The following is a 10,982-nucleotide window of genomic DNA, read 5'->3' on the forward strand; positions in this document are numbered from 1 at the left end:
AATTGAAGAAAATGCTGCGGTTTTAATCTTGGTGCGTATGGATTGGTTCCTAATTTAACCTCTTGCAAGTAGTTTGTTGGTGGAAGCACCAAAGCACTTTGAAGATAAAGGAACAAATCAGTCCTTAAGTCAGCCACCTCGACTGCCATAGTACCTGCTCTCTGGCTGTAAATTTTACCAAGTGTTTGAATTTTCAGAGGATAAGTCTTTAATCAATCTGAAGTTCAGTGTGAAAGTCACTTTGCAAATTGTCCCGTCAGACTCACGTGTCAGACACTCTCGACTCTTTTAACCTAAGCAGAGCTGAGCTCAGCCTAAAGCCTGTAGGCACCAAGAATCCTAAAGGAGCAGAAGTTCAAGTCCCTTCTCTTCCCTCGGGAATCCAGGGCATGGACCTCCTGGCCCAGCGTGGGGACTCTCAGGAGCTGAGAGCATCTTCTCTCGTCTCGTACCCCCAGATGACTCCAGCTCACAGCACAGGTCCAGACAGACCTGCCTGCCCTCCCTGCTCTCCCAGGGGCAGCCCCCGAGAGCTGTAACCTGTGCCAAGGTCCTGCCCTGGCCCCAGCATCTTGGCAGGATCTCTCTTCAGAGCTGCAGCCCTAAACAGGAAGCAATTGTCTATTTTTTTTTTTTTCTTTCTTTTTTACTGGCACTTTTGTCTCACGGAGACTAAAAATAGGTTTCCTCTACTTTGTGTGTATCTTGGAGCCAGAGTCTGTCGGAGACAGCAGCCACCCTTTCTAAAGAGACGATATAACCGCAAGCAAGAAAAACTGTCCAGCTCATCGCACCTTCCCTTTCTGCACTTATCTCCCTCCCCAAAATAAGCCGATGGCATGCTGAACTCATAGGGACTTCCAGTTTTTGTTGGCACCCTCGCTAGCCTTTGTGCTGCTTTGAGCTGTTACTCTCCCTGTGTTCCTTTACTGAAAGCTTTCATAAACCCTGGTGATTTTGGCTGCTCGGCTGTTTTGAAGCCCCGCTCCAGATGGCTGGTTTTCAGGCAGAGCTGCCTGTTTTCTGTTTTGAGAATTGGGTCCCGTGAATTGTCTCGAGCTGAGCGCTGGGAAACGGAGGCACCCCAGTCCCTTTCTGAAAGACTCATGCTTTTAAGTGACTTGAGCGAAATCCTGGCATCAGCGACAGCTTCACATTCATTTCATTTCCACCTTCATTTTTGAGTCACATAAAAAGATACCTGAGCTCTGTTGTACTATGAGGGCACACCAATATCAGCACCCAAACTCTCCTATTTTCTCCAATTTTGCTTTCAGAGTCCCCCATCTTTCCCCCTAGCCCAACTCCTTTAAGGCTTTCTCCTAATTGACAGTGTTTATGTGGTGTTGCAATTATCCAGCTCTAAATTTTATCTTCCCGTCCTACCCTCTTGATGCTTCTTTACACAAGATAGGCTGTGGGAGCGTAGCTCGCTGAAAACAGGCATGGAATGCTAGAGGGCCTGCACAAGGAAAACTCTGTTGAACAGTTTGTCTAAGCTAACATAGTAGGCCTCAAGGACGCTTCGACCTTGAGGGTCAGAATAGAAGAATTAGAAGCTAACATCCATATGAGGCGGAACGCATTAGTATTAATAGTAAAGTGATAGGTAGAAGCAGATGACTGATGTATGTATAGCACAATTGGAGTTTATGAAAAACTGCAAGTCATGATGACTTTGGAAAATTATGCTATTTAAGAAAGTGCATCTGCACAATAAAAGGAGTTTCCTGATATAACTCGTATTGAGTCTTTTGTGGATTCTCCAACTCCCGTCTCCGCAACTCTCAGCCAGTCGCACACTTGATCTATACTCCTCTATGTGTACATGACAGCCCTTGTAACGACCTTCCCTTTGTATCGCCATATCTCTACATTAGGTGGGGGAAAAAAAAAAAAAAACAAAGCTTTCCAAACTACTAGCTATTAACTGGAGCTATTTAAGATGACCCAGCCAAATCAAGGAAAAAAGGTTTACCATAGGGAGCCATTCTGAAGTCATCCCACTTCATGGGGAGAATTATGTAGGTCACCAAAAAGCCTTTCATTCCTGACCTGCTGGTGCAGCAGTGGCACAGCGAGTACAGAGTAAAGGAAAAGTAACAGCAGTCACCAGTGAAGGCTGAAATCCCAGCACTCGCACAACTCCAATTCCAGGCACTTCAGTGGAACAGATTTCACTCACATGCATCTCAGCTGAGAAGGTAAAAAAGGGACAGCAGACTCAATACTGCAAGTTTGTGACTCAGAGATAAAAAGGGAAACGAAATGCTACCGTCGGAGCCTGCCTGCTGCTCCCAGCCACACCTGCTGAGGCATAAAAAAGCAAACAAAAAGCTTACCACGCCTCCAGCACCAAGAGTCCAACCACAACACCTGCTTTAGAAATTCTTTGTGCCATATGTCCCTCCGTCCCAAGGATGACGTGAACAACCTTTCACATCAGTTAATTGCAGTGCTCGTGCAGTAGGTAACACTTTTATGGCTTTTTATTTCCAACATCCTGCAGCTGTGGTCCGATAGCGCTCACGGTACCAGATCCCTAAATAGCAGCAGCCAAAAAATCCCAGGAACCTGCTTTCACAGCTGAATTGCAAAGTCTTTTCTTAACAGGACAGACACCAGAGCACACACCTCAGCCACTCTGACACTGAATTAGTCTGCTTTTCACCCTGCCACAGGCAGGACTCTGCCCCCCCCGCCCGCCCTTTTCTTGCCTGCTGGACAGAGAAAGCAATGCTCTGCCCCATTCCAGCTCTCCAGTTCTACGCCAACCACACTGCGAGACGTACAGAATAAACCCAGATATTCAACAAATCCAACGCAGGGTCAGAGAAGCAGCTTTCAGAGACTTTGCTGCTTTCAGCCAAGTTATCATCAGAATGAGACTGAGCTCCTCTAAGCCTACAAACTTAAAGGAGGCTTCTACAGAAGAAGCAGCAAGCCCTGAGCTGTCCTGGTCTCAACATTTCTACTCTTTTCTCATGAAAGATCTTTCATTTTTATTACTTCCTATGCAGAGTGGCAATTAAGAACATAATACCTTTGCACGACAAGCTCCCAGCCTGAGAACTGAAAAGCGGGGCAGACCTCAGAGAGGAAGAAGCAGAGTTATTTTACAGAGCGTCAGCAACACAGCGAGCAAAATATCCCATGTAATCCCTGCCCTGGAGCACCTGAAGGCCATACATAAGCAATTGCTGGGGGTCCCGACCATCCACCTTCAGGTCTCTGCTGATAACAGCAAAGGAAGAGGTAGATACTGGGGCAATTTGAGAGAGGACCCCCTCCCCAAAAGTAAGGCAATCCTAAATAGACCCCAAGCTTTAGGGAGCCAGCCCAGAACAGCAGGAAATAAAGTTAAAATGAACTATCTTGCATTCCGCCAGCCCCCAGCCGGCAGCACACCAACCGCCTCGGGGCTCCGGTGGGAAGGGAAGACAAAGAGCGGGATAAAAGAAAATGGATGCATCCCCGGGGTGCTGGGCAGCATCCCGGGGGCCTCGTCCCCGCAGCTCCCCCCGCCCGGACTCCAGCCCTCGGCGCCGATACCCGCTGCCCTGCACCAGGGCTGGCGCAGCCAGGGCGGCCGGGACACCGTGGGCCTCCCCCGGGCCCGGCGGGCTGAGGTAGTGTGGGCCGAGCGCCCCCCCCACAGTCCTCCCCATCTCCACGAGCTGAGGTGGTGTGGCCCGCGTTCCCCCCCCCCCCCGCCTCCCCACGGGCTGAGGTGTTGCGGCCCGGAGCGCTCACGTGACCGGGTGTTGATGTGTCGCCTGGCAACGGGAACATGGCGCAGACAGCAGCGGGTGACTGTGGGGCTGGGCCGCGGCCGGGCCTTGAACCGCCCGGCCCTCGGCCGCCCGGCCTCCCCGGCCCCGCGGGTGCCCGTGCCCAGCCCTGCGGCGGTCTGCAGCTGGCGGGCCCCAGGGAGCTGGGCTGGTTCTCACTCTTCCCTCCGCTCTGGTTGCAGGCACAGGCCATCCCCAGCCCAGCAATATGGAGGAGGCCGCCAGTGCCGCAGCAGAGGGCTCTGGGGTGGAATCCGGCTCCGCTACGCGGGATATCGGCCGAGTTCCGTCGTATCTTGCTATGGAGGTGATTTCCTTCAGAACGTTCGCGGGGCAGCATGGTGTTCCTACGCTCTCCTTGCAGAGTGATGGCTTCGTGAAAGCAGTTTCAATAGCGAGAAGTAAAACAAGGGAGCGGTTGTTGAAGTCTTGCCCTGCCTATTAAAAAAACAAAGTTAAATGTCGTTGTAGTTCTGTGTGTCAGCAGCGTCCTGAAGCATGTGCTTCTCACTCAGCTCCCAGATGGCTGTAGGCATGTAAAACGGGAGCTTGCCCCCATCTCACAGACACACGTACGGGGGCTGTGTTCAAGGTTGGTGGTGATGAGTTTTTTCTGTCTGTTCGTACTGCACGATATTTGAATTTGGCAAATGATGGCACGGGATAAAACAGTGTCTCTTTAAAAAGAAGATAATAGTTTGGCTACCTGTAGCACCAGCTGGAGGACTACAATCCCTAAGTGCATTTTTTTAAAAAATAGATGTGAGCCAGAAACACATCTGAAATTAAAAGTGGTGTGTAGAATTTTTGTCAGGATCTTTACCGTCTTCATGCTGCCTGGGTGACTTTTTTTGTGAACGAGATTAAATTTCAGAATTAAACTCCCATGACAAAAAGCAGTTGTTACAGCACCGTAGCATGAGCATTAAATAAAATGCACAACCTGCTGTAACGCTGCTATTCTGCTTTTTGCCTGTGTGTGTGCTAGGCAGTAGAGGCGGAGAATGGGAGCGACAATGAAGAAGCAGGGTCCGTTCCTCCGCAGGACCAAAAAGAGACATTGCCACCAGCAGAAAGAGGAGCTACAGAGCTGTTTGTTAGTTCTGCAGAGGTGAGACACTAATAACACACACAATCTTATGCACAGAAGGCATGGCCGGTATTTGTAAATTCAAATTCTCCTGGGGCGGTTTTGTTGCTGCCAACACAAACCCGACCAGAACTGAACAGAGAGAAGCTAAATGGTCAGGCACAAAGTCTACAAAAGCTGTGACAGAGCTGGAGAGGTTCCTCTGTTGTGCTGCATGTGGGTAAAGGTGGCTTTTGAATCGGCAGAGGCACAGCTTTGCCAGTGTATCTGTGGGCTGAGTTTAGAACAAGGCCCTCTTGCCGATTCTGTGTCTGCATCGTTCTTGTCTCGTGATGACAGAAATAAGCAGATTGTCAGGGCAGACTGAAAAGCTGTTTCAGGTGGTGGATTTTACGTTTCAGAAAAAATCCCCTGAGACTTTCTTGGACAAAGTCAAATTAGACAGTTGTCCTCCTGCGTTGGGTGACATGGAGAAGCCAGTAACTGAGAGAGAAAACCCTCCCCTTCCTTCAGGAGCTCCTCAGCAGGTGTCTGCGTGGTCAGCCTTTATCTTTGACGTACACCAGGTGCATTAAACCTCTGTCCTGCCTTCCTGCTTCTGATGCATGAGATGCTTTTGCTTTCGTATCATTAAATGATTTGCTTTCATAGATCACTTCTATATAGCATCCCCGGCTGCCTCAGCTGCCTTTCTGCACTGATGTGATGTTTCCTTTCTTTAAATGCCTTCAGTCCGAAGAACGACGTGCCCGCTTTTATCGCTCTTTATTGCTGCTTTATTGCTGGCTTTATCAGCCAAGTTGCTAGGAAAGTTAGTTTGTGGAAATTCCTTTGCCTCCCACAGCTATATTCCCACCCTCCTGCATCATTCCAACAGACCCTGCAAAGCTGGGCTTGTAAACTAATTGTTTACTGACTGGAGGAAAGAAAATAAATTAATAAAATCAGGACAGCGTTGCTTCATGCAAGGGAAGCTTCATGTTGGTGCAGGACCCAGTTGAACAGTTGAGGCCAGTCCATCAAGAGGCTATTTAGAAAAGAGGCTTGGGTGCTCTGTTGTCCAAGAAGGGAAAAATCATTGAATGTCCTGCAGAATTCTGATAGGAATTTGGGTGAAATGAATGCTTGCCAAAAACCATGTTAACAGTGTATTGCATAACTAATGCAGATTATTATGCTCGAGGGAAACAGACTTCCCAAAACGGCATCAGCAGTCAGAAAAAAAACCAAAACAAACTCATTGCGATTATTAAAAAAAAAAAAAAAAAAAAAGGAGAGAGAGAAAACTGGCAAAATTCTGAGGAAAATTTTGGCAGTATAGGACCATAGAAATGGCTGTGCTGGCTCAGATCAAAGTCCAGAAAGCTCCAGATTCAGCCTCTGACAGAGCCAACAGGAGACGCTTAGATAAAAGCACCAGAGCAAGGCAAGCACCCTGTGATACTTTCCCAGTCTACTTTCCCAGCTTCCAGCAATTAGTATCTCAAGGACTTCCTGAGCTGACAGGGCTGTCTTTGAATTTAATATCCCCCGATGGATTTGTTTCACAGGGTCTTGTTCCAGTTGTTCTTCGAGCCCGTGCAGACTTGCAGCATCCACTGTGTCCCTCAGTGGGGAGCTGCAGGGGATGGAGTATCATCACCCTCGGGGCATCGGCAGCCGCTTTTGGCACCCTGGAGGAGATTAAAAAAGGGCTCAGGCCTTGGACCGCTGAAGCCAAAAGTGTAAAACTCAATAGCTCGGACAAAAATGTGGCTCAAAGCTGTTTTAGATCTGTGTCCTCTGTAGGTTCAACACAGGAGATCACAGCGGGTTGGCTCCTCTTATATGCTGTCAGCATGCAGGAGATGAGCGCGAATCACAATTTCTGAAAGTATCTGAATATGTTCTGACACAGTCATGTCCCCGCCAGGAAGCTTGGTTGGGATTTTTTTGGTTTTGGAGTCAGTGGGTGAATGTTGGTTTCGTTGAAGCCAGTGGGCTTTTCTCCAGTGCTTTCAGTCTGACTCTATCAGTGACGACAACTGGCTTAGAGTCGAAAGTAAAAAGTTGGATGAAGTTGGGTTTTGGGCATGAACGCAGACAGGACTAAAATATTTTAGAAATTTTTCTTGGTTTGGTGGAAAAGAAATGGCAGGAAAAGTAAGTCAATGTCTCCAAGATGTATTAGACCTCTTGTTTTAGAAGTTTGCTGAAGTTAAATGTCTCCCCTTCTGTTTTTCTTCTGCTTGAAATGGCTTTTCAGATAGCCATTCCACCAGTTTTATCAGAAAAGGTACAAGACCACTCTTTCAGTGCATTTTGATCCAAACGGCGTTTTACGCTGGAGAAAAGGCCCATTCCTCTCACAGCCCTGCTGCGTGGTAGCCGTGAGGCTCAGTAACCCGCAGCAGCACCCCTTCCTGGGGCATGCGTCTGCCTCCTCCCCGGCCGCCTGGCTGAGACCCAGCCGCGCTCGGTGCACATCCCTCCGTGTGCTGGGGAAAGGGCAAGAGCCTGGCAGCCCTCTGAGCTCTGCTCTCGCTGCCAGCTGGGGGCCAGCTCTCAAAGTGGAGAGCATTCCCCCAGCCCTTCAGCTGGAAATACTTATTTAGTAGTTATTTTCTCTCTGGGTGTGTGTATTTTTATATATTTTTATTTGTTTGTTTGTTTGTTTGGAGGAGCATTATAGGTTCTCCATAAAATGTGAGTCAAACCATATATTGCTCTCCTTACTTCCCTAGTCGCACAGTTGTCTGAAACGAGGATTTTTTTCCCCGTTGTTCTGTCCCCAGCCCCACGTGAGCTGCGGGCTCGCTGATGGCAACGCAGGTTTCTGCCCCTTCCCCTTTGCATTTCAAATCCTCCATTGCTAGTGGTCTGAATCAACAGGGTAGGGAAGAGGACGGAAATCCCTAAAATTGTGATGACAGAGCAAAGTCTTGGGGTTAAACAAGTTCATCCCCAAGAAAATCTTGTCTTTTTGTGTAGTTTGAAAATGCTTTTTTGAAGAGTGGTTTCATTCACCCGGCCCGGGGAAGGGGATGGTGTAGTGTATGCTGGACCGATGGTGGCAGAGCCCGTGATGGGCTGGTTCAGGTGATGCCGCAGACACAGGTAAATGAGGCTTAGACCCTTCTCAGCAAAGTCATCAAAGTCCACCACTGCCTTGTCAGACTAGCATCTGAGCTAAAGTGATATAAACCCCACTTTCCCTCCTGAATTATCATTATTTTATTCTAGAAATTCAAGCTGAAGCATTGTAAGAGTTTTAAGTTATCCCACGGAATAGATTCAAAGTGAGAAATCCACATTTTTTTACCCAGTGTTTACACAACCTGTCAATCTTACAGTATTCTCAGCACAGCCTGTGGCAAATCTTGTTTGTACACAAAATATTTTTCAAATTTATCGTGGCGCCTGCTTTTATTTAGGCGGTGATGACCACTGCCAGCCACACTCGTATGGAGGCTGAGCTGGGGCAGCTGGGCAGCTTTCGAGCCCCTTGATGGGGAGCACTGTGCAATTCCCTGGCCTGTGCCGGGTCGGGCGGCAGTGACGTCTCTCCAGCAAAACCCCAAGGGCTCTGCTGTGGCCATCCTCACTTTCTCCTCTCCTGGCCCGGACAGTCGCCATCCGGCACCTCCTGCTTTCCCTGCAGTGCTCTCACGTGAGCTCCCTGGAGCAGCACGGCCCCCTGTCCCGAGAGCTGCCATGAGAGCACGTGCTCAGCAGATGTTTTTCCAAGGCCCTGCTCTGTTAAGTTGATGCACCTTTCCAAGAAAAGAAGTGTCTGAGGAGCACGGGAGTGATGTGCTCTTCTCCCTGGGTTTCCTCCACAGTTTCTAATCCACAACTCTCAGCCAAAATAGGCTTTGTTACCCGCAGGCTACTCTTTTCCCTGATTTGAGTTTCAGATATTTCTCTGGTGCTTAAAAAGCTGCTTTTGGCACCCTTTTCAGAACTGGAGCCGAGGTGGTTTTGCTCTCCCACCTTCACGGAGGAGCTCGGGTGCAGTTATGTGACCCCCACGCCTCCCGCCTGCCTTTCACCACTGTGCATCTCCCCGCTCTGCTTTTGGGGAACGGGTCAGGTAATTTGTCCAGAGACACAGCAGCCCAGATCACAGACCTACAAACCCGAATCAGAAGATCGCCTCTAACGGCAGGCTAGATCGCAGCCCTTGGGGACAAGACCCTTCTCGCTCTGTGTTTGCACAGCCCAGAGCGTGACGCCATCAGCACTACCAGGGTCCTCCCGTTTCAGTGCCTGTTCTCAGGCTAAAGCCTGAAATAACTGGGGAAGGACCCTCTCCAGGAATCATCCCTGATGTCGCTGCGTGACTGGTGTGTGATGCCCTGATGCTGCATGAGGCTGTGTCATGGTGGAGCTCCTGGGGACACTGTGCATCTTCTCACCTGGGGTGCCAGCGCCTGGTGCACCCACCCGCCCCAGTGGAGCCTCTGCTGGGCCACGGGCTGGCCCAGGAACACCAGTGCAGGCACTGGGTTGCCCATGAGGGCACTACTTTGCCCATCAGGAGCACTGGGTGGCACACGGTTGCCCATGGGTGGCACTAGGATGCCCAACGGCTGTACTGGGTTGCCCGTTGATGGCACCGGGGGTTGTCCAGGGACAGGATCAGGTTGTCCAGCAAAGGCAGTAGGTTGCACAGAGTCTGCACTAAGTTGCCCAGGAGTGGCACTGGGTTGCCCACTGAGGGCACTGAGTTCATAGGATCATAGAATCACAGAATGGTTTGGGTTGGAAGGGACCTCAAAGATCATCTTGTTCCAACCCCCCTGCCATGGGCAGGGACACCTCCCACCAGACCAGGTTGCTCAAGGCTCCATCCAGCCTGGCCTTGAGCACTGCCAGGGATGGAGGATCATAGAATATCTCAAGTTAGAAGGGACCCATAAGGATCAGCGAGTCCAACTCCCTGCTCCTTGCAGGACTACCTAAAACTAAACCCCATGACTGAGAGCATTGTCCAGCTGCTCAACACTTGCCCAACAGCTGCACCTGCTTGCCCAGGGGCTGCACAAAGCTGCCCAGCGAGAGCGGTAGGTTGCCCAGGGCAGGAACTAGGGTGCCATACGAGGGTATTTTCTTGCCCAGGGCTGGCCCTGGGTTGCCCATCGAGAGCGCTGTGTTGCCCGAGGGCTGCATCAGGTTGCCATGGCAGCTGCAGGGAGTCGGCCCGGGCAACACCCGGTCACCCGCTTCTTATGTCACTGACGGCACCCGGGACGCTGCAGTGCCTGGCAGAGCTGCCACCGAGCCTGGCAGCACAGCAGTGAGCAGCAGCCCCCGGGGCACCCTCAAGCCTCCGCAGTGCACCCCGCATCCAAGCAGCTAAGGGTGAGCAAGGGGAGGACTAAAAAAGCAGAGATATTTCTCCTGATCTTCTGCATTATCTCTTATGTCGCCTAAGTGTACCCCAGCTAGGTGGTTGGAGGCTCCCGTGGTGTGTCTGTGTTCAGGGGTGGCAGAAAGTAGCACCCTGGGATGACTTATCCCAAGAGGGTGCAGGGACATTTATTTCAGCTGGAAATGCAGGGGAAAGTAACCCTGGTCCATTCCCAAGTTCTTAAATATGTGTCTGTCAGTGGCTGAAAGGGAATAATTTATTTGCAGGGGTAGGAGCCAGGGAAGCAGTCTCCCACTCTCGGAATGCTGTTTCTCACGTATAAATAAGTGGCACGGAGTTAAGGAAAGTGCAGTCGCCTGTCCCTAGCAGGGACAAAAGGGCTGAAGTGACTGGTTTGTGGGAACCGACACACACAGTGGTTTTTGTTGGACCTGAGCACAGACGTTTCATCCTCAGCTCTGCCAAACTGGCTCGGAGGGTTGTGTTTGTGAAAGTTTTTCTGCTAAATTTGAGGGTGTGAGTTTCCCGCTGCCTATCCCACAGCCTCTTCAGCCAGGCTGGATCCTGGGGCGAGACTCGGTGCCCACAGCTATGCTGCTCTCAAGTCAGGTACTGGGGCAGCCCATGCCAGCATGGCCAAAATTGCTCAAGGCTTGCAAATACTGTCCTCAAAGTTCAGTGATTTCCCAGCTGCGGGCTGTACACTTTTGCCCTCTGACTCATCCCTATTTTTCTCCGATTTGCCCGA

The sequence above is a fragment of the Leptosomus discolor genome, chromosome 15 (genome assembly GCF_034619465.1).
Source record: "Leptosomus discolor isolate bLepDis1 chromosome 15, bLepDis1.hap2, whole genome shotgun sequence".
Lineage (NCBI taxonomy): Eukaryota > Metazoa > Chordata > Aves > Leptosomiformes > Leptosomidae > Leptosomus > Leptosomus discolor.